Genomic DNA, 23,224 nt, shown 5'->3' on the forward strand with positions numbered 1-23,224 from the left:
TTCAATACTCTCAAACTGAACCTTGGAGCTTCCTGGAAAGCCTCAACCGCTACCACAATTGTCTACTCCGACAATCCTAGTTCAAAAGAACTATCATACTCCACTATAAGGAGTATACCCACAGCGTACACTGTGTCAATGCTAACTAATGTTTGTGTCACATCCTTGCATCCAAGCCAATGCCCATGTCACAACCTTGCATCTCTATCAATGCTCATGTTACAACTTGCATCAAAGCTAATGTTCATGTTACACCCTACATCAAAGTCAGTCAGCGCCTCTGTGCTTTTGCAGATCTGCTAACAATTAACATCATTCACTATGACGTCTGAGACACGCCATTAGGATATTCCACTTCTCATCTCAAATGAGAACATTCTCTTAACATCTAGAGAGATATTGTCAGCATCTGTCTCTAGGTTAAACTCAACACATGAGTCTGTATCTCCACCTTGATCCTAACCCAATACATGAACTTATGGGATTCTGGATCAACACATATATCGTCCACACCACAATTCTGCCATGTTTCTTTCTCCTTCAACTCATCTACTCTATCTTTGCCACTACCTTTGATACACTTTGTCTAGCCATCACGCCTTCACCCTCTTTAGCCATTATCTGACTTCTGGGTTAAGAGTCATCTACCAATTGACTCTAATACCAATTGTTGGTACAGCAGAAGTGATCGTTACGCAGCGTTGTCCACAAGCAATCAAATAAAGGCATAGAATAAATAGAAGAGAATAAACAAGAGAATTTGTTAACGGGGTTCGGTCAATTGTGCCTACATCCCCGGGAGCGCTGAGCGACTAACAAGATGTTATTAGAGAATAAGGATTACAAACCCTAGCACACCCATGACCCCACCTACCCATGGGGTGTTTCTATTTTGTGCTTATATCTGGTGCTTATTATAACAAGGGACTTGACTCCAATATATAACATTGATTACTCTATTCTATTACAATACTAGACCATATGGGACTAACATAATAATATATTTCAAGCATCTCAACGGGTAGCTTGTGATTAATAAGTCACTAGGCTTATTTTATTTTATACATATACCAACCATAAATTTGTCTTATTAAAAATTCTATTTTATGAACTAGCTTATAAGCTTCTAATTTTTTGGTCCTAACTTATAAGCTCTTAATGATTTGTTTGGGAGTGGGGTTTTGGAAGGGAAAGGAAGGGAGGGGATGGCTTTGGAAAGCCTTCCCCTTGTTTGGGAGATGAATGAAGGAGAGAGGAAGGTTTTGAAGGGTTTCTCAAACCCTCTAAAACCCTTCATATGTCTATTTTTAAAGTTCATCTGATTTAGGGTTTTTTGGAGATAAAATGTCAAAATAGCAAAATATTTTTAGTAATATTATATAATTATAGATTATTGTCCATTTCTCATTGTTAATTACATTTTTAAAGGGAAAATAAAAAAAATATTATGACATTATCATTAGTTTACTTTCCTTCATCTAAATTTTATACTCTCAATCAAGGAAGATGATTTCCTTCCTTTTCCCTTCCATTCCTCCCCATTCCTAACCCTTTGATCATTCTCCTTCTCTTTCTCTCATAACTCCCAAACAAAGCCTAAGTGCTAGTTGTGTCAAAGATAACCTAAAAAAGAGTGAAAGACTTTCACATCCTTTTCATTAATGGTGACACACATGCATGTTTTTTCATTGGTTTTTAGTGACAAAAGTGTAATTTCATTATAATTAAAAAGATAAATGTTCATTAAAATTTATATTTCTTTTTATTTTCTGATGTATTTATTTCTTCATTAACAGAGAAGATCTTAACTTAGAAAGAATTAGGTATGGCAAACAATGATATGTGTTGATAGCCTTCAAATGTTTTTGCTCTCCACCTTCTATTTTTAGTAGTGTTATTTGAACAATTTAAATTTAATAATTTAACAATTTCTCTTAAGAGAAATTAAGTAAGCCTTAAAGTAAAAGCAATATAATTCTTGTTTGCCTGGTTCAAGATGATTCAAATTGTAAAAATAACGGCTTCGCTTGTATATATATTTTAATATTTTTATTAATCATGCTTCAAGATAATTTTTTACAAATATCAGGATTATTTTAGTTTATAAAATATTAAATACTTCTTAGTTCCACTTAATAACTCATATTAATTTTTTGGGTAAGATCTTAAAGCACTCATCAGTTCAGTATTTTGTTTACTTAAATGTTTTTTTGAATAAATTAGCTAATTTATAAAAGTAATATACACTGTCTCTATCTGATGTTATTCACCATCATTACAAAAAGTGAAACTAGGAATGTATTCAACTTTAATATGGAAAAAGTAGCAGCCTTGAAACCAACACCACGATTGGTTATCCTTTTTAGCAAGATTTCTTTTATTTTATAAATAAAATAATCTTATTCATGATAATATCAATTTAAGCATAATAGTAACTGCATTCCTCACCTTCTTTTAAGGTTTGAAGAATAATCATACAATCATGTATTCAAATGTAAGAAAAAAGAAAAAAAATAGAGTAACAAAACGTTAATGTAGTGGTATAAGGTTTTACTAGATCCCAAAAGTCGAAGTTTTGATTCATGAGAGTGATATTTGTTCAGAGGGACAACTACAAACCCAAAAAAGATTAATTCCTTACTAAAACATGTGAGAAATGCCCTTGGTAGTACCAAAAATGTAAGAAAAAAGTTGTAGACCATGAGTCCATGATGTAATAATAAAAAATGTATAAATTTTCATATCGATAATGCATAAATATTATATTCTACCATAAAAGGATAAAAAAGATGAGTATAATATCTATGTACTATTATTATGAAGATTTATATACCGTCAGTACATTCATCATTTATTTGTATTCTTTTTTAAAGAGTTAATAATGATTGAAAATGAATGGTGGATCAGCGGAGGATGTATAAATATTTAAATATGCAAAAATATTTACAGTCACTTTCACTTTAAAATTAGGAATAGATCAGATTAAAGGTGATGAAGTGTTTCTAGAGCTGTTCCTCCCACTCCAAAAGTTAGCACAATGTGAGGGTTGATTCCTGAAATTAACCCCATCACTTTAACAGACATGCTGCACCCCTCGAATGAGACCACTATGATTCTAAAATTCAAAGAAAAGAAGCATCCATGACTACATAAACCTTTTCATAATAAAAAACAAAGAAAATCATGCTATCTGACAGCTAACAATGCTTTACTAATTACTTGGTATGACAAAAGCTGGTGAGAAAATTTTCAAGAGTTAGAAATTATTGCATGACTAGTTAAATTCTCATTCAGAAAATAACTTTCTAACTTGTCATCGGTAAAAAAGTTTTTTACAACCATCAAGTTAATATATCAAAGATGGTAACTATTTATTAAGGAATTGAAACTAATTGACAATCATATAAATGATCTTGCACAATATTTACCACAGGAAAATATACTTAATTTATGGGAGTGGCCCCATAACAAAATCCAACATTATTAAGTCAAATCAACATATAATTTTTTCACTAAACAGATTCACTAAGAGTACTACTACCATCATCTACATTTTCTATGAGAATCCAAAACACCATTGAAGGTCAATAAATTTTCATGCATAAAAACTTCTCCACCCTATATTGTCAATTTTGAAAGTCTTGCTTAAGAGGGGATAATATTAATATAAGGAGAAGCACCATTTGCGACCAGCATACATAATCTACCTAACACCTTTTCCTCAGTTTGGCGATTGCTCTACAACTGACTGGACATTAGCATTGCTTTACCATTAGAAGTTTAGAACCAATACACATTGCGGCATGACAAACGACTAAAAATGTTAGTAACTTTTTAGTGTCATTCGTTCAACAACAATATGGTCTGTTTGATTATCTAGAAATGATGATATATTCAACTCAATCAAGTTGTCTTTATAGCAAATCGTAGAATCTGTGAAAGTGAAAGCATTTCTATGAATCAATGGAAAGAGAAGCAAGACCACAATGACATTCTTATTGAGTTGCAAACCCCATAAAATACGTTGCAAAATTGTCTTCAATATGCTATTCTCCTGAATGTAATCCCATCACCATGCAACACTCATTTATTACCTTTGTAATTCTGGTGCAATTTAATAATAGTGTATTTTGTCAATAAAAAAAATAAACAGTGTAAAATTCTTCACTCTATTGTGGATAACATTTTTCTCATTCTTTTCATGAAATGTACCAAACATAATAGAAACCAATGTATGTAACAAATCTACCAAACAGGACATGACTCTCATCTGGAATGCATGATGCATGAAGAGGTTGGAAATGAAGCCAGTTCTGTCTTAATTGTGTTTTAACAACCATTTTTCACAATTAAGAGTGTTTGCACCTTTTAATTGTTATTAAAAAACAAAAAAAATACAAGATTCTTGGCATAAGTATATGCAATAGTTAGACTCCTCTTCATTACTAGAAAGAACAATTATGTGGAAATAAATAGAAAAATCAAAGAATAATGACAGTTATATCCTTTATTTACATTGAGATTATATTTTTATCCTTGAAAATACACTAAAACAGAATTGTTGCCTCTAGTAATGTAAACGAGCCCAAATCATACACTCACACCTATATATTTTTTCATTTTTTTTCTGCACGAGAGAATCCTGAAAAGATCCACTGATTCACCCACGCCATATATATATATACTGTATATGATTGCTTTTTCTCTAGCATTGCCAGAATACCACCTTCTTCTCTGGACTTTGGTCGGCTCTATAGGCATTTTGCATTAGAAGGGCTCTGTTCCCTTCACTGTGTTGTGTACTGTAGATGAATATTGTTCAATTAAGCTACTACTCTAATAGAGTTAGTACACAAGTGCTTCAAACAGGAGTGCAACTGTGGTTTCAAACTTTGCATTGAGCAATACAACTTCCTTTACCAATCACTTTACATCGATTTTTGTAGAAATTATTAAAATATTTAATAGAAAATATATACATATACTAAGTTAATTGAGATTAAAAATTGAATTTAATATATATTTATATATAATGTACAAAATTTATACATTAGCAACATATTATGTATTATTTATGTGTTAATTATTATTAATTTTTAAATAAAAGTATTATACTTAAATAGCGAATAATATATTAATCGTGTAAAAAACTTTACACCAATAATATATAAATATTAAAATCATAACATAACTTTTTTAGCATGACTAATTTATGTTAAAGTAATAATGTATCAATTGTTGATTTGCTAATGCATATAGTAAGAGGGTGTTTCATTTTGATTAGAGTAAATTAACTAACACCCATCAGTTTTAGTGAAATTATACAAACCACCCATCACTTTTCTATGCCTACACAAACTTCCCCTAGTTTTTATACTTTTATTACACTAACCAACCATGCATAAGAAATAAGTGTAATAAATGCAACTAAGTTAAACAAAACATGATATATTGTGGAGACAAGTCTAAATAATATACAAATCAATGTATCTTTATTATTTTTTGTTACAAAATGCATCAATAATTCTAAAGAAATATTATTTAAATCGTCATTATAATATAGTGTAACGAACCAAAAATAATAAATAAATATTGACTCATATACTATTTGGATTTGTCTCCACAATATATTATGTTTTGTCTAAATTAATTGCATTTGTCACATTTTTTGTTTAACTTATTTCTTATGCAGGGTGGTCAGTGTAATGAATGTATAAAATTAGGGGAGGTTTGTGTATGTGTAAAAAAGTAGGGGTGGTTTATGAAATTTCACTAAAACTCAGCAAATGTTAATGTAATTTACTCTTTTGATTATCCTGAGTAAAACAGTCTAGCCCAAAATATATGTAGAGATGGAGGTTTTTTATTAACAACGTAAGTTTTTTTTTATTGATTAGCAGATTCTTTTGAAATCTAAATCAAAGACTCCTAGATAATACCATAACTTTTCAATTTAACATTTTTCTTTATCTTCATAAATTTGTACGAAATGGCTTTTCTATCTTAATAATACAAATAAATTGTAAATTATGTATAGAATTTGTATAAATCATTACACTCATAGCACATATATGGTGAGCAGGAATCAAACACGTGTCAAATATATAGATTTAATTAGGGGTGAGAAGGAACTGATCCTACCTAATCCAATTTGATCTAATCATGATCAGGTCCAAATAGAGTCAAGTCTCATCGAGTCTAGGCTGAGTTCAGATTCAAAAAATTAGACCCAATCAATATTTAGAATCAGCTAGAGGACAATTGTATGACCTAGCTTGACTCGTCTTATGGCTACTAACTCATCATGTTTGTAAGTATCTTATGCATGAAGCACAAATATGTGATATTATCTATATTAATTTTTGGACCTAAACAACCAGGAAATGACATAGACATATATTTGGTTCCATTAATTGAAGACTTGAAGCAAAAGTGGGAAACATGCCTAAATGTATATGATGTGTATAGGGAAGAAAGATTCAACTGGAGGTCTTTGTTGTTCTACACAATAAGTGATTTTCCTACCTATGGTAATATGTTCGAATATAGTACAAAAGGACATTTTAGATGTCTTGCATGTGAAGACAATACTCATTCAATAAAGTTAAAACACTATAAGAAGAATTTATTCCTTGTCATCATAGATATTTGCATTCAGATCGTCACTATTGACGATGGAGAAAAACATTTGATAGGAACAATGAATGAGGTCGTGCTCCTTTGTCGTTGACGGGTGACCAATTATTTCGAAAGCTAAAGGGTTTGAATAATAAATTTGGTAAACATTTTGCAGAAGAAATTGTCACAAATGGGGGAAGAAAATGTCAATCTTCTTTGAAATTTCATATTGGAGTTCATGTAAGACATTTCCTCAATATTATGCATATTGACAAAAATATGTTTAAAAGTCTCATTGATACCTTACTCAATGTCCCTGGTATGACCAAAGATGACTTGAATACAAGGTTGGACTTGGTTAGTATGAGAATAAGAAAGGAATTGGGACCGATAATGAAGGGAAAACATATATTTCTACCTTTAGCAGCTTATACTTTGTCGAGGAAGGAGAAAATAGAATTTTGTAAAAAATTTCATCGTGTTAAAGTTCCAGAGGGGTACTCTTCCAACATTCGGAACCTCGTATCAATGAAAGACCTCGATTTAAAAGGTCTTAAGTCTCATGATTGACATGTACTTATGGACCATTTCTTGTCTATTGGAATACGGTCAATTCTACCTAAAAATGTTTGAGGAACCATAACTAAGGTGTGCTTCCTATTCAAGGCAAATTTTAGCAAAGTGATTGACTCTGAGAAATTACCTACATTGCAAAGACAAATTATTTTGACATTGTGTGAGCTTGAAATGTATTTCCCACCTTCGTTTTTTGACATAATGGTTCATCTAAGCATTCATCGTGTTCGAGAGACACAACTATGTTGCCCTTCCTAGATGAGATGGATGTATCCCTTTGAGCATTACATGAAGACATTAAAAGGGTATGTGAAGAACCGATCAGGACCAAAGGGTTGTATTTCAAGTGATATGGTGTTGAAGAAGCTCTTAATTTTTGTACTGGATACCTCAATGATGATGATTTTATGGGCATTCCAAAGCCTCAGTATGCAAAAAAACATTTGGTGAAGGTATTACTGAGAATAAAATATTGACTATAACAAGAACCGAATTGGAGTAAGCACATTTATATGTTTTACATAATGTCGATGAGGTTGAGCCTTATGTTGAAAGACACAAGGAGATGCTAAGAAAGTCTTACCCAAGTAATAATAAAAATTGGATTTCCAAAGAGCATAATCGGTGTTGGCTAAAAAATCACATTGATGAGGAGTTGAATAAAATGCACATTCGATTTCCAAAAGATTGAAATGGTTAGTCAATGGTCCAAGTATTCATGTCTTATCCTATACTGGTTATCTAATTAATGGGTTCACATTTTATACGAAAAAACAAGATGATCAAAGTAAAATGCAAATTAGTGGTGTGACTCTTATTGCTTGAACTTTACACATGTCAAGTGTAAAAGATAGAAATCTGTGAACATGTCAGACTTTGGGGTGATTGAACGAATATGAGAATTGGATTACACAATATTTTGTATGCCGATTTTTTATTGTAGATGGATTGATAACAACAATGTCTTCCGAGTTGATGAGTTAGGTTCATGTAGATGGATCTTAATAGAGCATGATATAAAGATGAATCATTATTCTAGCATCACAAGCTCAACAAGTATTCTATGTTAGTGACCCAACAGATATGAAATGATTCATTGTTCTTTTAACTAACAAAATAATCGTCAATAATATTGATGACCAAGAATATGATGATGATATTGGTAAAGATAATCTTTTTTGGGACATATTAGTCGCGTGAGAGCGGACCAACTATGGATGATGATTTATATACAACAAATGATCACGATGAAGGGCTTTGGGTGAATCAATATGTTCCTCCAAACAAGGATGATCTTACAAGCAAAAAACAATCAAAGAAAATGAAAAAGTCGATGCAAGTAGTCTTTGTATAATTATAGCTTAATTTTGATTGTTTGTAATTTGTGCAATTTTTTTTCTTTGTAATTTGCATAATTTTTTATTTGTAATATGGACTCTATCAAAACATAATTAACATGATATTCATTGTTTGTAGTTTTTATTGTATTAACATTAATAAAACAAACTTCTGGCCAGTATTAATGTGTCAGTGCTGTTGAGAATGTATAAATGTATGTATTTTTTAGAATGTATGTGCTGCTAATAAATAAATGTTTATCTAAGTATTAATTTATACAAATCAATAGTGAATTCTAGAGGAAGCCCTTACATGCGCTGTTGTAAAGGATTAATATAACATCACTTTTTATAGACTGTGTTATTGTACATACTTAATACAACAACTCTATGTGTATGCTGCACTGTTGTATTATGGCGTTGTTTGAGAATATTTATGAATAATACAACAACGCTTTTCTAATAATGTGTTGTTATATATATGCAATACAACGCAAAAATAAGCGTTGTTAACAATGCCTATAAAATGAGTTGTTTATGTATGACATATATGACAACACTTTGTGTACGATGTCCTGTTATATTTATGCAATATATTACAACACTTTTTGTGTGATGTGCTATGGTATATATTCAATACAACACCGTGTGAGAAGAGTTGTAATCATGACATGATTCTACTATGGTCAAACAAAAAGCAATTGAAACCACTGTTATATATCTAAAATACGCACTGTTAAACTGCAACTCTGACGTAGTGTAGGTTCATCCAAATAGTTGAGATTCATAATGTCATGTGTAGTTACTGAGAATGATAGTTGCTGAGAACAATCACATATTCTTATGGATAAGAGATATTATTGGTAGTACAAAAAAATGTCATGATGTTAATTAAAAAATGTTTTGCAAGGATGAATTTGCTTAGAGAGAGTAATAACGCCAACATTACATGTGAGCTGAGCAAGCGTGGTAAATTAATGATAAGGTCGGGTCCCAATTTCTTACAGCTGTTAGATTCCATTTTGGAGGATTTTCCAGAATAAGATCCTGGGTCTTTCTCAGAAGATGAGCTCCAATGTTGTTCCGAAACTGGATTCTTAGAATAAATAAAATCATATAATACTTGCCCACAGCAATAGATTTTACAGCTAGAAGCCTATTAAAAGTAATAAATGATCATAAATTATTTCACAGAAATAATTATATATCTCTTTTCCTAATCAATCAAATACTACGACATATAATATTGTTAATTTAAAAAATTGATTTAATAGTTATTTGATATATATTTGTCAAAATGTTATTGACGGTAATGAGTTAGAGAGAGACCAGTGTTTTAAATTATAGATCGTATTACGTGATGTGGTTGCAATATTCTAGTTGTGGTGTCATACTAATTACAATGATGCAACCACAACGAGTTGCAAAACAACCGCATCATGTAGCAATGCAATCGTATGGGGCTACATTTTGATATCATATTGATATCAAAATTATTTTTTTACTCACAAAATAATTCTCACTGTGATGACCACAATCCGCATTACAATGGTCACGATTACAATAATCATAATCACAATTTAAAACACTAGTATAAAGAAATGGGATAGATCTCAATTCTTAACGAATAAGTGGCTTGTAAATTTGGTGTAGATCCTTCAAGAAAACTAACAGTTGAACTAATTAAAATTTGGCAGTAACAGCAGCCTGAAAGGCTTATGCTGAAGAAGATCTCATGGATTCCTGTAAGAAGACCACTAAAGACAATGATGCAGCCATTTTTGTAAATTTATCAGATAATATATTTTTACATCCATGGCTGTGAAAAATTAGAATCATGTTACTCCTTCCATTCTAATATATTTTGAATGAACCACTATCCTAGAGAGAAAAGTATTCTAAATTAAAAACAAAAAATATCAAATTTATAATGACACTTATATTGTTATTTATAATAGGAAATGACATTTTTATTCTTCCAAATAAAAATAAAATATAGAACCTTTCTCTCTAATACTGGAGAGGTCATTCATCTCGAATCACTCCATATAAGTTGTAGGTATGTTTTGATGTCCTAGATAAGCAACTCAGTAACAAACTCATGAAATTCCAGTGGAGATCTGATTCAACACAAGGACGTCCCAATGATCCAAGCTGGTTACCACCTGACCGACAATTGGACACATTGCTGGAGCAGTTACTGGCACGCTACTAGACAAGCTCTTAAGGACATGATCGTGAACAATTACACGTGCATGAAGACAAAATCATGACCACTAAGAACTAAAAATTGCTCCCACAATTTTTTGTTGTAATATCTGACCCATACAATGGCATAACATTAGCTAGACAATTTCTTTATTTTTGTTTATAAATATGACTACGACTTGGCTACTTTCTCACTAAACACCACATGCTAAAATACATATGTGGTAAATTGCATTCCACAATATCAATTATGAGTTTGTGACCCTATTATTATAGTTTTCTGAGTTTTCATAACAACATTATAATCATAATTGTGGTTACATTATACATGTTTTTCCACAATTTTGGATAATTACCTTCAACTCATGGTAATTACAACCAATTTTTAAAATATTACTTGCATTGTATACCACCCCTTTACCATCAATTTTAATACATGTTTTCTGTCCACTTCTCGGTTTCTCAATTTCCATTTATTCGCCCTACATCACATGCAATAATTGGTATCATCTCCGTTACTACTGAACAATCTAACACTAAAATGTGTAGTTCAGATTATATTAATAATTTAAAAAGAACTTTATTTAAAAATAATTTAAAATCTGCATCATTTAATTTATTTTATGTCAAATGTCATCATCTCTTTCGATAGACTCTCTAGTATTCGAGAGTGTCCAGATTACTTTTGCAAACCCTTATAAGAGCATTTACTTTATATACATGCACCTTATTTGTGCACATCTCCTGGACTTCGGTGCACTGCTACTGGTTCATTCATTATTTTCTAAGCCTCAAACTCCATCAAAATGTATGTTTCTCAGGATTTCTCCCTACTTTTCTAAGTTGTGTTTTGTTATTTAATGAGATTGTATTAAAACTTCTCTTTCAACTTTGTGTTAAAATTGAATGTAAATCCATCATTTTAAAGCAGTTTTAAATAGAACTTGGCCGTATCACATTGTTGAAATGAGACTAAATTGCCGGTGATTAATTGGTTAAAGGATTTTAAAGAGTATCAAATTCCTAACTACCAACAAGGTGTTGGTATAGTGGTGTAAGGTTTTGCTACATTCTCGTATCACATTTTAGGAAAGACAGTCACAAAATCCAAAATTGATTAATTCCTTACTCAAAGATGTGAGAAAATACCTTTAGTAATATAAAAAAAATCAGGGGCTAGATTGGTAACATTACCAAATTCTGGGGCTAAATTAGTTAAAGGATTTTAAATATCAAATTGATGATTCACTTAGCAACTTACAATCCCTCGTTTCCCATGACAAACCTATATTATATTATATATATATATATATAAAAGTACAGATGCTACTATCCCTCGTTTCCCATGACAAACCTGTATTATATATAAAAGTATTATTTTATTTTTCTTTCTATTGTATATTTATCCTTCTATACTAGGATTCATTCATTTTTTTTATAAATAAAAAAATAAATTGAAATAAGTTACTCACATTTCTCAGTAACTAATTATTTGTTGTTACCATAGCTTGCAACAATTATAAATGACACAGAATAATATTTACTGGATGAGTTACAACCAGATTTCTCTCTTTAAGATGTTTCGTGTGATTGCCCAAAATGTACAAGCAGACTATCAATCACGTCGTTCTTGGGATAAAGCAGCTCAGATCTCTGTTTACTACACTATAAGAATCGATCTTAAATATACCCACCAGACTACGGCTACCAGTGCCAATTCTCGAAATGCTCACAATATGGCTACCTGTGCCAACTCTTTTCCCTCAATCTAACTACAAGTGTCAGTTCTCGAAATTCCCACAATTTGGCTACCTGTGCCAATTCTTAGTGTCACAGAAAGAAAAAGTGAGAAGTTTGCCAGAAATGCATAAGCGAAAAATATGAAGGAGAAAAAAAAAGATTGAATGAAAGCACATTCAACTTGGGGCAAGTTATAATGAGGGGGATGCCTCTATTTATAACATGGGGTATTTTCAAAGTTCATCCACCATCCAATGTAGGACTTGGGAGTTGTTTTTTCAAAATTCTTCTATGTGGGACTTGAGATTTTTTTAGATTTCACACCCAAAAGTTTCCACTAATGACTTCCAACAAACCAAGTTCCAACAATACCCCACTTGAAATTAAAAAACGATTTTCGAGAATTTTTATGGTCTCAATAAGATTGTGCATAAATAAAGGTGTCATGGACTTGAACCTTTGCATAGTGAAAATGATCTAGATTTTAATAGAGTGACTCGTTTTCTTGAACTCTATCTTCAACATCAAACCATACATAACCTTTTCAAATGAGTATTATGTAAAGCTCGTGCATTAAAGATCATGCACGTCTATCCCAATATAGTGAACACTTTAGAAATTTATGCCCCAAAATTTCATAGGAAGCGACCCTACATCCAAATTTACATAGGTGAGTCTATCAAGAGTACTCATGTAGCCTAGGTACTCCACTCTAATTGGAGTATAAATCTCATTAAGAGTTTAACTCATCCTTACATATGTTGCAGGAATCATGATTCTCATAATTTTATAGCATATTAATTCTCATATCACTTCACAACTTGTTATTACCAATTGAACATATTTCTTGGGATCTCAAGTCAGTTAGGTTGGGTTACCATCTTGAGTGATCATCGTTCTATGGGCAATAGTCCCATACTCCTAGAAGTATTATGGACTTTTTCTCTAGCTAGTCCTTTCGTCAAAGGATCTGCTAAGTTATTCTCAGTGCATACATGATCCATTCTAACAGCTACTGTAGAGAGTAACTCTCTAATGATGTTGTGCTTATGATGTATTTGTCGTTTCTTACCATTATAAAAGTAGTTCTCAATTCTTGCAATAGTCACGGTACTATCACAATGGTTCAATACAGCTGGTATATGATTTTCTCATAGAGGAATATATGCAAGCAAGCTTCTCAACCACCTTGCTTCTTCACTAGCTGTTGTTAGTGCTTTCATCTCCGCTTCCATAATGGATTGAGCCAAAATAATATCTTTATTGTCAAACTCTAGGTAGTCCATCTCATGATTTATCGCTTCTTGACACACAACATCGAAAGAAGTCAAACTTCTTTGAGAGTTGATGAATTCTCCTCCAATATATAGACTATATAATCAGGTCTATACTCTGTAGCAGTTGTTGCTTTCTTACTACTTCTAGGTTATATTTCAAACTTTTATTTTTTTTATCATTATCTCTAATAATATGTATGTGACTAGTTGAAGTTCCCCCACTATTCCTAAATTTAAAAATGATTTTCTCTTCCTTGAAATCAACATCTTTAAGTCAATGATCAATTTTGCATTAAGGTCATAAAACCTGTATGCATTGTTGTTTATAACATACCTAATGAACATACATTCATAGGCTCTACTTGCGAGTTTAATTCTCTAGGGGCATACCTTCATAAATGATTTCATGAGCAATTCTTTGTATCTCATAGGACTAAGACTCTACTGATTTATTATCAGTCAAATGATACTTTAGGTAGAGGCTAATAACATACTTTTTGGTCCCAACTTCCTTAGTATCATATTTCTTTTCAAGTGCATACCAAATTAATTTGGCAGACTTTTATTGAGTGTGGTAATCATAGAGATCATATGACAACTCACTCATAATGAAATTCTTACAAAGATAATCATTTTCATTCAAGAGAGCTATATTAATAGCTAGTTTATTCATTTCCTTTTTTCCAGCAACACCCAAACATCGATTTTCTGAACGTGTGCAACTTTTGTCATAGTGTGAAACATTACATCTTGTGTTGCTACCATTTGAAATTTGTCTCAACAAACCGAAATGGTTTTTTTAGGTCAAAGATGTTCGGTCGAGTAATATTATCTATGAATGCTATTACAGTAGAAACATCTTAAATTGTTGTTACCGTAACTTGCAACAATTATAAATGGCACGAAATAATACTTACTGTCACAGAAAGAAAAGTGAGAAGTTTGCCGGAAGTGCATCAGTGGAAAATATAAGGGAGAAAGAAAAAGTTGAATGAAAGAACATTCAACTTGGGGCGAGTTATAATGAGGGGAGGATGTCTCTATTTATAACATGAGGTTTTTTCCAAGTTCATCCACCATCAATGTGGGACTATTGGGAGTTGTTTTTTCAAACTTCTTCTAGTGGGACTTGAGAGTTTTTTAGATTTCACACCCAAAAGTTCCCACTAATGGCTTCCAACAAACCAAATTCCAACAATCCCCCTCTTGAAATTAAAAACACAATTTTCGAGAGTTTTTGTGGTCTCAATAAGATTGTGCGAAAATAAAAGTGTCATGTGACTTGAACCTTTGCATAGTGAATAGGATCTAGATTTTACTAGATTGACTCGTAGTCTTGAACTCTATCTCCAACATCCAACCACACAAAACCTTTTCAAATGAGTATTATTTAAAGTTCATGCATTAAAGGTCATGCACGTATATCCCAGTATACTGAACGCTCTAGAAATTTATGTCCCAAAATTTCATAGGAAGCGGCCTCCACTTCCAAATTCATATTGGTGAGTCTATCAAGAGTACTCTTGTAGTCTAGATACTCCACTCAAGTGAAGCTGTTAAAGAAGTTGTTTGGATAAAAAACTTCCTAACTGAACTCAGTGTAGTTCCTTCTATGGATGAACCAATTACGTTATTGTGTGACAATAATGGAGCTATTGCTCAAGGATCGGAGCCTAAATCGCACCAAAAGAATAAGCATGTCTTGCGAAAATATCACCTAATTAGAGAAATCATTGGACGTGGTGATGTTAAGTTACAAAAGGTTGATGGAAAAGAGAATGTTGCAGATCCATTCACAAAAGCACTTGGCATAAAAGAGTTTGATAAGCACAAGTGGGAGATGGGAATGAGGTACATGACTGATTGACTCTAGTGCAAGTGGGAGATTGTTGGGATATAATGTATGCCCAAGAACCAATTTGTCATATTTATAATAATAAAGTTATATGTATTATTATCTTAATATCATATTCATTGTTTGTCAAAATAATTAATATAATAGGTCATTGATTAAAATTAGAGACTTATTATTATAATAGAGATTATATTAAAGAGAAATAAATCTTTTATAATTTTAATCTAAATTGTTCTTGATCATAAGATTATTGAGCTTAGGACACTTTTAATCCAGATAGATCAATATATATGTAATGATCTTTATTAGATAAAGATTAATAGATCTCATTTATTAAATTACACATATAAATGATGCATATAGAGATTATCATAATGGTTAATATATTACCTTTGAATTGTCAATAAAATATTCTTATGAAGAAATATATATTTTCCTTAGACTTAAGATTATCATAGTAATTAACAAGTTATTTATTATATTTTGATATCGGACACCTAATGTCTTATGATATTAGTTGAATGATTATTGGATATAATTAAATCCTTGTAGAATTAATGATTAATCAAGAAAGAATCTATCAACTCATGGTAATGAGTTTGAGCTCTACAAAAATAAAGACTTTGGCCAAGGGGAATTAAATGAATGAAGAAATGACTTTCTTAAGTCATTCACTACGAGTTAACTTATTAGAATTTAACAATTATACTATATTCTAGAGTTGACATAGAGTTGTAAAGATGGAAGGAAATATTATATTAATCTTCTAATTGTTCTAAAGTAAAAGATATTACTTCATTTCTATCTGTTCGTTAAGGAATATTGCAAGATGTCAACCTTGATTAGTAAATTAATGAGTTAATTTACTACCGGTTTAGTAAAGAACCTACGGGTCACACACTAATGAGTGTTCTGATTTTTTTTGGGCCAGAAAATATTATTGATTAAATTAAATAGTTTAATTTTGTATATTTATTTTTAAGTGAAATATTATTGTGTTTTTTGCTAGCACCAAAAATATTAATAATATGATGCAGTCATCTTTAATATAATTAAGTGAGACTTAAATATAATATTTCAAAGGTTTAAAACTGATAGTCAGTTTTGAAAACCAAAAACCAAAATTTATGCTAAATTAATGAGTTGTTAATTGGAACTAAATGGATTGAAAGAAGTTTTGGTTTTATATATTATAAACCAAAATTTATGCTAAATAAATGAGTTGTTAATTAGCACTAAATGGATTGAAGGATATTTTGGTTTTATATAAACCAAAACTCATCTAACCTTCATGGTAAAAAGCAACATATGCAATATACAAAGAATCATATTGCTTTCTTTCAATCCTTTCATTTTGGTTTTATTTGAGTTGAATTTTTGCTCCACGGATCAAGTGTTGATACAACAAGGATTGGTCTCGGTGTGGATACGCGTGTAGGACCTTCATACTTTTGAAGGAAAACTTTTTCGAAAGCCATCGCAGTCTCCTGAGGTAATTTTACAAACATTTTTTGTCTATTTATTATAGTGTATGCATATTTTAACACAAATAGATGAATTATTTTCTGTTGTGCATGTTATGAACACACTTAATAAACCTTCAGGGGAATCTCTGCAAGCAAGTTTCTCATCCAATTTGCTTTTTCACTAGTTGTTGCTAGTGCTATCATCTCAGCTTCCATAGTGTATTGAGCAAAAATAGTTTTTTTCTTGTTAAACTCTAGATAGTTCATCTCATCATTTATGACTTCTTACCATGAATCAGCATCGAAAGAAGTCAAACTTCTTTTAGAGTTGATGGATTCTCCTCCAACATATAGACCATATAATCAGGTCTATACTCTTTAGCAGTTGTTGCTCTCTTACTTCTTCTAGGTTCTATTTCAAACTTTTATTTTTTATCATTATCTATAATCACAGATATGTGACTAGTTGAAGTGCCCCACTATTCCTCAATTTAAAAAGGAATTTCTCTTAATTGAAGTCAACATCCTTAGACTCAATGATCAATTTTGAATTAAGATAATAAAACATGTACGCATTATTGTTCATAATATTCCCAATGAATATACATTCATAGGATCTACTTGCGAGTTTAATTCTCTAGGGGCATACCTTCATAAATAATTTCATGAACAATTCTTTGTATCTAATAGGACTGAGACTCTACTGATTTATTATCAGTCATTTGATACTTTAGGTAGCAGTAAACCTCATACTTTTTGGTCTATACTTCCCCAGTATCATATTTCTTTTCAAGTGTATACAAATTAATTTGGCAAACTTTTATGGATTGTAGTAATCAGAGATCATCTGACAACCCTTTAGATTGAAATTCTTACAAAGGTAATCATTTTCATTCCAGAGAGCTATATTAATAGCTAGTTTATCCCTTTCCTTTTTTCAGCTTTTTCTAGCAGCACTCGGATATCGATTTTCAGAACGTGTGCAACTTTTGTCATAGTGTAGAAAAATTCCATCTTATGTTGCTACCGTTTGAAATTTGTCTCATCAAACCGAAATGGGTTGTTTAGGTCAAATTGTCTGGTCGAGTAATATTATCTACGAATGATATTACAGTAAAAACATCTTAAAATTATTGTTATTGTAGTTTGCCACAATTATAAATGGCACAGAATAATACTTGCTGACTGAGTCACGACCATGTCGCTCTCTTTAAGACGTTTTGTGGCACTGTCCAAAATGTGCAAGCAGATTATCAACCACGTCGTCCATGGTATAAACCAACCCATGTCTATGTTATCGAATTCTTACTACATTATAAGAACTGATCTCGAATACACCCACCACAATATGTTTACTAGTGCCATTTCTCAAATGCCCAAAATATGGTTATGTGTGCCAATTCTTTTTCTTCAATCTGACTACCCGTACCAGTTCTCAAAATTCCCACAATTTGGCTGTTGTGCCAATTCTTAGTGTCGCGAAAAGAAAAAGTGAGAAGTTTGCCGAAAATGCATCGACATAAAATATGAGGGAGAAAGAAAAAATTGAATGAAAGCACATTCAACTTGAGACGAGTTTAATGAGGGGAGAATGCCTCTATTTATAACATGGAGTTTTTTCCGAGTTCATCCACCATCCAATGTGGGACTTAGGAGTTGTTTTTTCAAAATTCTTCTATGTGGGACAAGTGAATGTTTTAGATTTCACACCCAAAAATTGTTACTAATGGATTCCAACAAACCAAGTTCCAATAGAGTTAATAAAGGTTAACTTTGTTTATAAATCAACATAGTTTATGCCTATCTAATGATGAAAGAGATGTAGCAAAAAGTCAAATTATGCACATTGTTGGTACGTAATAATAATGTTTATTTGAAAGCAATAATATCCACCGAGTGTAAACTGCACACATATGTTGGTTTGTTAAAGATGTTTGCATGACAAAATGCTAAACATCAATGATTAAAATGTTGAAAAAGAGGGCATACATTGGAATAGAATCAATGACCCTTTGAATTAGTCAAAGTGTAGGCAGTGTTCCTCTTCATGCCACAAAATGATGTTGAAGTGCCTCTGAGTTTTGTCAATACGATCCACCCTTAATTATGTGTTTTCTCATACTATTTTAGAATTACCAAGGGGATTTTCTCACTCATTAGGGAACGTTAGAAGTAATTTCTTTTGGATGCGTAATTGTTCCTTCTAATAAGTGTCGTTACCATGAATCAAACATTTGACATTTTGGTCTAGTAGAACCTTACACTACTAAATCAACATCTTATTAGTGTTTTCTCATTGATTAGTTCGCACCAATCAGCATTTGCACTTTTTTTAGTCATATTGGTCGTAATGTTTAGTCAATTTCTAAATGACTAAATATCTGATTTTTGAAATTTTGTGTTACTCATGTGCCAGTATATTCTATTGGTCAAGAAAATAAAACTTAAATTATTTGACTTAAATATCCAATAAAGTTTTTGTAAAGGAATTTGAGTCATTAAATCATTAGAGCATGAGGTTATGTTCGATCTTTGGAGTGATATGAGTGTTTAAAAATACAAGTGAGATAAATTTGTAGTTAAGTATATGACCATACCTCGGAAAATTAGTATTTAATTTTGCAATTCGGGAAAAAGTTATATGTATAAGTAACGGTAGATGGATTAAGTGTCAGACACTTAGACATTATCTCCTTCAACAAGAAGGGGAGGATTAGGGGAAGAATTCCTAAAATTTGAAATTTTTAACTTAGATAGAAATATATGCCTGTTTGAACTCCTGTAGGTTCAAAATTATGACTACTACCTTTTAGGCCCTGCATGCAAATTTGAGCCTCTCGGAGTAGTCTTGGTTATGAGATACCACTAATGGGTGGATATGAGTAAACCAAATAACAAATCCTCTCATTATTGGTATAGGCCTATAGGGTGGACCAATTTTTGAACAATGAAATATATTGAAGACATTTGTTGAACCAAAATTTGTACAGCTCAAAACATGAATTAAATATATATCAACTTTATATTTTTTTACTAACGAGAATAAAATGGTACATGAAGTGATATACATCTTAAAATAGAAAATGTACCCCAAAATATGTTACCAAATACAAAAGGAACATTCACATTAACACACATAAAAATAAAAGTAAAAAGGAGCAGACATTCAAGAGTCCTTTATTTGAGTTTTTCAATTACCTTTAATGTAGATAAATTAGGAGAAGTTATCACTAGTGGTTAGTGAGTACTCGGTAGTTTTTATCTTTGGGTCTGCAATTACCTAGTGGAATTCAAAAAACGTAACCAATTGTTATTTTGTCAACTACTGAAGCAGAATTCATAGCTGCTACAACTTGTGTTTGCCAAGCCATTTGGCTCAAGAAAATTCTTGAAAAGATGCCTTTCAAGCAAGAAGAAACTACTATAATTTATTGTGAAATCAGTTCAACAATAAAAATGTCCAAGAATCTCACTCTACATGGAAGAAACAAGCACATATATGTCACATTTAATTTGTTAAGAGGGATTTGACAATAAGTCATTGATCTTATTTTCCGTAGAACTGAAGAACAAGCTACTGATATATTTACAAAGCCGTTAAAGTTTCCTATATTTTAGAAGTTAAGAAAGTTGTTAGATGTTTATCCTTTGAGCAACTAATGTTAAACTGAATGTTTGCACACTCAATTTAGGGGAAGAAATGTATATTAGTGAAGAGAAGTTATCCACAGTGGTTAGTGGGTAGTATTAATATTTATGATGTATGATGCATTTTTTATTTTTACTTTTATATTGCATATTTATAGGGTAATTGATTAGTTGATATACATACAATCATAGTGCAATTGTCCCTCATTCCTGATTGTATTTTAGAGCAGTATTGTTAAAACTGGTCAAGGTACTGGTATAGTGATATAGAGGTTCAACCGGTGCTTCAGTAATTAAACTGCAGTTTATAATTCATATTCATAATCTACTCAAAATTCACATAAACAAACAAATTTAAGTCTTTAACAAATTCAAAGTCTAAATTACAAAACATATATTAATCCAAAAATATCATTTAACAACCGCAAAATATAAATAAATGACACAAGTTCATAACTCACTCTACAAAGAAAATCAATTTGGAGTTTTAATATTTAACACCAATGAGTCAAAGTTGTCTCATATCGATATTATATTTTTGTACCAAATCCTATCTTCAGACAATACTCCAAGATTACACAAATGTCACTGAGATTACACACGAATGTTAGGAACCAAAATGTGTAATCTAAGTATGCATTGGAAGCATGTGCCTTGAAGTGTTGAAGAAGGGTCGGAAAGATAGGTCACCTTGTAATGAGTTTTTAAGTTTTTTTTCAAAAAAAATATATGTATAAACCGGCCGGTTTAGTGAAATACCGGCCGGTTCATCGGTTTTGACCGGTTTTGATACTGACCGGTTTTGATACTTGGCCGGTTCAACATCTGTACCATACCGGTTAGGAGACCGGTTCACCGATTTTCCGGTTGAAGCGGCCAGTACATTACGGTTTTTACATCATTGTTTTATAGTCTTGGGGTTACAAATCTGGGTACCACCCCGGTTCACATTTTCAGGTATTGAGATTGTTGAAATATATTGTATTAATGTAATTAATAGTGTATATGAATATATGAGCTTGTATTGCTGGATTAGTTCTAACTCAAGTGTTGGTGCAGCGGAAGCAATTGTTGCACAATGTTGGCAAAAAACAATCAAATAAAATGCATAGAATAAATAGAAGAGAAGAAACAAGAGAATTTGGTAACGGGGTTCAGCCAATTGTGCCTACGTCTCCAGGAGTGCTGAGCAGCTACCAATATATTATTAGAGAATAAAGATTACAAACTCTAGCACACCCATGGACCCAACTATCCATGACGTGTTTCTATCTGGTGCATATATTTGATGCACATTATAACAAGGGACCTTAGTCCAATATATAACATTGATATTCTACTCTATTCTAATGCTACGCAATATGAGACTACATATAATAACATATTTTAAACATCCCCAACAATCTCCACCTTGATTGAAATAGACAAATATCTCGCTCCTTAAGAAATCTATACAAGAATCTTCACCTTAGCGAATATATGACTATATTTTCCTCAATGTCTTATTTTCTTTAACAACTCTTCGACATAAGAGCTTGCTCCCCTTCAGCATAAGCCTTTTTGAGTATCCTTGACGATTTTACCAACAGTCTAGCTCTCCAAACTTCTAGTGCACCTTCCCATACCGCTATCTAATGGAACACGTCGCCTAGCCACCTATTGCTAGGAAGTCTTTAGATATTATGGAACCTTTACATCAAAGTTCACCAACAACCACCTTCTTCAATACTCAGCAAGCTGAACCATGGAGCTTCCTTGAAAAGCATCAGCCGCTACCACCATTGTCTACTCCGACAATCCTAGTTCAAAAGAACTATCATGCTCCACTATAAGAAATATACTCACAATGCACATTTTGCATCAATGCTAACCAATGATCGAGCCACATCCTTGCATCCAACCTAATGCACATGTCATATCCTACATCTCTACCCATACTCGTGTTACACCTTGCATCAAATCCAATACTCATGCTACACCCTACATCAAAGTCAGTCAGCGCCTCTATGCTTGTAGTGATATGCTAACAATTAATATCCATATCCTTCACTATGACATCAGAGACATGTCATTAGGATATTTTACTTCTCATCTCAAACGAGATCATTCTCTCAACATCAAGAAAGATATTGTCAGCACGTGTCTCAAGGCCAAACTCAACACCCGAGTCTATATCTTCACCTTGATCTTAATCTAGTAAATGAAGCACTAGGGTTCTGGATCAACATATATCACCTCTACCACAGTTCCGTCATGTTTTCTTCTCATTCAACTCATATACATTATCCTCACGCAGTATCTTTGACGCACATTGTCTAGCCATCACGCCTTCACCTTCTATAGCCATAATTTGTCGCTGGGTTAAGAGCCATCTACCAATTGGCTCTAATACCAATTGTTGGGAACAAGTGAGCAATCAAATAGTAAAAGAGTATAAAGAAAAGAGAATAACACAATGGATTTGGTAACGGGGTTCGACCAATTGTCCCTACGTCCCCG

General features: G+C 32.0%; 1 long non-coding RNA gene across 1 annotated transcript; it reads right to left on the reverse strand.

Moving 5' to 3' along the window:
• On the reverse strand, positions 273-22,905 carry LOC109347161. Its single transcript, XR_002107565.1, has 3 exons — positions 22,791-22,905; positions 7,577-7,583; positions 273-328 (listed from the first exon to the last, which is right to left on the reverse strand). It is a non-coding gene; the product is annotated as an uncharacterized LOC109347161 (long non-coding RNA).

This window comes from Lupinus angustifolius, chromosome LG05 (genome assembly GCF_001865875.1).
Source record: "Lupinus angustifolius cultivar Tanjil chromosome LG05, LupAngTanjil_v1.0, whole genome shotgun sequence".
NCBI classification, from domain to species: Eukaryota; Viridiplantae; Streptophyta; class Magnoliopsida; order Fabales; family Fabaceae; genus Lupinus; species Lupinus angustifolius.